A 5152-nucleotide genomic window follows, 5' to 3' on the forward strand; every position below is an offset into this window, starting at 1 on the left:
ACTACAACATAGAAGTCTGCAATGTTAGACATTTTGGTTTTGCATACAATTAAAGCAAACAAAGTAAAATAAGTAAACTCTGAGGACTCACAATAATGTCTCTCCTGTCAGACATGGTTTGCTACATTCAGATGCAAGAGGATTCAAACTCTACATCCTAAACACAGTAGTCCAAGTATGCTATGACCATAAACTGACATCTTGTAGCAAAAGCACAACCAGATAGGCACTCACTCATAACATAATGACATACCATATCAGTCACAGCTCATGTACAACTTAAACACCAACATGAACAGTTTAAATGACAACATGTAGAGTAAAGATTTGAGTCATAACCTAGTGGGAACATTTCAAATTCCAACTTACAAAACACAAGTCAACTGCTCAGAAGAGTAAACTTGGATTTGTTTAATCCAACACGTGGCAAATGGAGAAAGTTTTAAATGACCTGTTGAAATGACAGTTATAGAATAGTTTGGTTTAACGTCCCGTCATCAAAATCTCAGAGGTCAGATTTTTTTTTTTTTTTTTTATCTACAACAGCTAGAGGTAACCAACACTGAGGTGAGGGCCTAGGGATTTAGTCTCAGGAAAAACAGGTTAACATCCTGTTTCAAACTCAAGTTACAGAAGACAGTGGTGGAGGGAAGACAGTTCAATCAAGTTAAATTCAATAAAGTTTATTTTCAAATTTTACAAAGTGTAACTGAAAGGAATAGAGGTCCAACTCCACAAAACATGTGAAAGGAAGACCCAGCAAGTTGACGTCACCCTCACAGGTCCCTTTTTCCCTAAAAGAGGAAAAAAAAAAAAAGAAAGAAATTAGGGACTATACAAATAAAAACAAACAAAGCAACTATTAACTGAATCACCATGACTTTTCATGTGTTGTCCTTGATGTAGCCAAAAGACCATTGAACTACATGCTGCTGTAATATGGAAAGACAAGATCACAAAATCAGATGGATCCATGTCTGATTTTGTAAACTGTCTATAGCATATCACTGTCTAAGAAATATTGCCTGGATTTCTTTAAACACCAAGAAAAGGGGTAAAGAGTGGTTTGTGTTAGGAAGGGTTAGTGTTTGTGGTGGTGAAGTGAAGTGTGAAAAGAAATCCAGGCAACTCAATTCTGAGTGTTTGTAAAGTAAAATCTATCAGATTAATAAAGTAGTTTAGTCCTTACAGACCAAACATCACATTTTACAAAATCCATGAAATCTGATGGTGATTTGTTAACAGTCAACCCTAAAGAGGGTGGTATAATGAAACACGAAAAGTATACCAGAAAAATACACGTATCTTTTTAATGGTGCTCTTCAAGGAGTCTGCTTTGTGACCTATCCAGCTTCTCCCAGTTCCAGTCTCAGGTCTATTGGAGCACCTTAAGACATCCAGTAGGAAGGAGGCAGGCCTGGATTAGCTACTCTTTAGCCACGACCTCATCAGAATGTAGCATCATGTTTCAGCCGCCGGTCCATTAGATTGAGATGAGAGAGAGAGAAAACAAAAAATCAAGTTCCCTGAATTCTTGCATGTGGAATTTTGTTATGAAAAATTAAATCCAACAGAACCTCAAGCCTACTGAGCACTTAAAGTCTCTTAAACCAGGATTTATCTTTACTATACAGCAACTGACCATAATAAGGATTATCATTTAGTACAAACCTTAAGACACATAGTGTCAAGAACTCATCAGGATGCAGCCATGTCCAGTTCCACTGTCTGATGTCTATTGGATTAAAAAAAAAAGTAATCAAAGTGTAACCAACAATGACTCAAATATACCAGAGAAGGTAATACTGGTGTTTAATTGACTGCTATTGCCACATTCAATAAACAACCCCACCAAAATCAGGACTACTGGAAAAAAAACAAACAAACTTATCTTTATAATGGTGCTCTCTGACACAGTCCAGTCAACATCTGCCAGAGGAAAAGAGGGAGAAAAAACAAAACTAAATGGAGCAGCCATTAGCATCAGTACCAGAGGTCTACATTAGTCCCTTTAAATTATGGTATTCAACTCACAGAATTTGAAAATACTTAGTTAGTAAATATTAACTTAATCTTTACTAAGTCTTGGGATGTCTCTTTGCCAAGTACATTTTCTATTAAAGACCCTAAACGCGCAATCTAATCTGTGTCCCTACCAGATTACAGAAGTATAATTCATTTTTGTAAACTTGCCCTTGCATGTAAACGGTAAAACACAATTTAACAGAGAACAAATTACAAAATTCCTCTGCTGGGAGGCCTCCCAAACGTCATCTAAAAGCCACAGAAGGGCAGACAAGTCTTTACTAGGAAATGGACTTGGCAGAGGGAGACAAGCCAGATCTAAAATTCAAAATTTTTTCATGACATTTCAAACTATTCAACACCAAAAACTGTCAGTTGGACAGAATTGGTGAAGTTAACTTGTCATGTAAAGATTGTTTTAAACATCTGTGAGCTGAATGTCATTCAAATTTAAGAAATTACAACTATAGAGCATATTACAATGATTAAAAAGGCACATTTGTATACAACCAATGTAGATTTATTTAAATGAACCCCAACACCCTCAAATGACAATATGTTCAACATGATGAAAATTAACATCTAATCTGTTTACCACAAACAAGCAGCTAACGATAAAAAACAAAAAATACACAACCCTGGCAGGGATCAGGATGGGGTCTCCTGTCAGCTCTGATGGGTCTGGGTCCTTGGGGGCCAGGACCTAAACATAAATGAGTCAAGTAAGTTTTCTACACAACAAAGTGACTATAACAGATTAAAATTTAGCACAAACAGAGACAGAGAGAGAGAGAGAGGGAGGGAGGGAGGGAGAGGGAGAGAGAGAGAGAGAGAGAGAGAGAGGGGGAGAGAGAGAGAGAGAGAGAGAGAGAGAGAGAGGGAGAGAGAGAGAGAGAGAAAGAGAGAGAGAAAGAGAGAGAGAAATCATTTTCCCTGAATTCTTGAATGTGCAATTTTATAATGAAAAATTAAATCCAAGCCTACTGAGCACTTCAGGTCTCTTAAACCAGGATTTCATTTCTCTATACAACTGACCATAAAAAGGATTCTCATTTAGTACAAACCTTAAGACGCTCAGTAGGAAGAATGCAGGCCTGGATTACCTCCTCTTTAGCCACGACCTCACCACAATGTAGTGTCACGTTTCAGCCGCAGGTCCATTGGATTAAGAGAGAGGGGGAAAATAAAAAAAAACAATCAAGTTCCCTGATTTCTTGAAATAAAAAAAAACAAAAAACAATCAAGTTCCCTGATTTCTTTAATGTGGAATTTTAAACACTGATGCTGTACTTTAAACACAAAGATCGAAAAACATGACTCAAACAGTGAACACATTCTCCAAACACGTGGGTCGGCATTTTTAAATTTGTTTTACCAGAGACAAACATCAATGAATTAAAATTGTCGTCCGGCCTAAGTGAAGGCTAAGCAACTTCACAAAAAAGAATACATTTAATCAGAACGCCAACAATAAAGAACGACAATCCAAAAATCTCTCACCTTTCTGTCTCAACCTCCACCCGAACCAGGTCGAGCTGCTATTAGGGAAAAAAATCCGTTCACCTGTGGCTTTTTAACCACGTTGCAACCCTTTTCCGCGTCTGACATTTTTTCCGGTTCTGGTGTGTCTATGTGACGTTAATTCGGAAGCCACCGTGATTGCCTGGAGCTCCCGCAGAATTTTAAATTACTTTTACCACAGACAAACATCAATGAATTAAAATTGTCGTCCGGCCTAAGTGAAGGCTAAGCTACTTCACAAAAAACAATACATTGAATCAGAACGCCAACAATAAAGAAGAAAAATCCAAAAATCTCTCAGCTTTCTGTCTCAACCTCCACCCGAACCAGGTCGAGCTGCTAATAAGGAAAAACTCCGTTCACCTGTGTCTTTTTAACCACGTGGCAACCCTTTTCCGCGTCTGACTTTTTTTCCGGTTCTGGTGTGTCTATGTGACGTAAATTCGGAAGCCAGCGTGATTGGCTGGAGCTCCCGCAGGATTTTAAATTAGTTTTACCACAGACAAACATCAATGAATTAAAATTGTCGTCCGGCCTAAGTGAAGGCTAAGCTACTTCGCAAAAAACAATACATTGAATCAGAACGCCAACAATAAAGAACGACAATCCAAAAATCTCTCACCTTTCTGTCTCAACCTCCACCCGAACCAGGTCGAGCTGCTATTAGGGAAAAAAATCCGTTCACCTGTGGCTTTTTAATCACGTGGCAACCCTTTTCCGCGTCTGACGTTTTTTCCGGTTCCGGTGTGTCTATGTGACGTAAATTCGGAAGCCAGCGTGATTGGCTGGAGCTCCCGCAGGATTCGCAGTGGTTTGTTATACTTTGTGCTGGTGTTTTTAGTGAAGGGCAGATCAAGAAGAGAATTAGTCAAACGTATAGCTTGAAATGCTTTATAACCAATAAAAACATTTTCCTATGAAGTGCAGTGAATTCAAGGGGGCAGTGGTGGCCTAGTGGTAAAAGGAAGCGGACTTCGGTCCGGAAGGCCCCAGGTTCGAATCCACCAACTGCCAGGTTACCACTCGAACCTGCTGTGCTGTGTCACAATGACAAATAAAGATAAGTTTAGTTTAAGTTTAAAAAAAATATGTTCAGTGTTCAACAATTAACTTTTAAAATATAAACTAAATAAAATGAAATCTTAATGTTTGAGCATAATTACAGGAACACTCTTTGAACCTGTTTACTCAAAGATAAAAAGGCAGAACAAAAAAACAATAAAAACACTTATTTACTCATTAATATGAAAAAAGAAAATGCAAAACATTACATCTTCCCTAGTGGCTCTTTGGCCCTGAGGCAATGTCTCTGTCATCGGTGTGGAAGCCCAGGGTTCACCTCCTGGGCATGATCGAATCCTGGTTATGGTGGTTGGTACTTTCCAGTGGACTTACCACCTGCATGAAGGTTTAGTGGGGTTGGTACGCTATATTTCTTTGGTCTTGCCAAATGTTATCCAGGGATCTGTTCAGTTGACATTGGCCATTGCTAAATCTGTTTACTGACCAACCCCTTACGTGGGTGGCTCCCCCCTTGGGCCAGGGCATTTCTTGCTTGTGTCCAGTGGGGGGCTTGTACCCTGGCCCACATTTTCATGGTCTATGT

This window comes from Cynoglossus semilaevis, chromosome 20, assembly GCF_000523025.1.
Source record: "Cynoglossus semilaevis isolate Cse_v1.0 chromosome 20, Cse_v1.0, whole genome shotgun sequence".
Taxonomy (NCBI): domain Eukaryota; kingdom Metazoa; phylum Chordata; class Actinopteri; order Pleuronectiformes; family Cynoglossidae; genus Cynoglossus; species Cynoglossus semilaevis.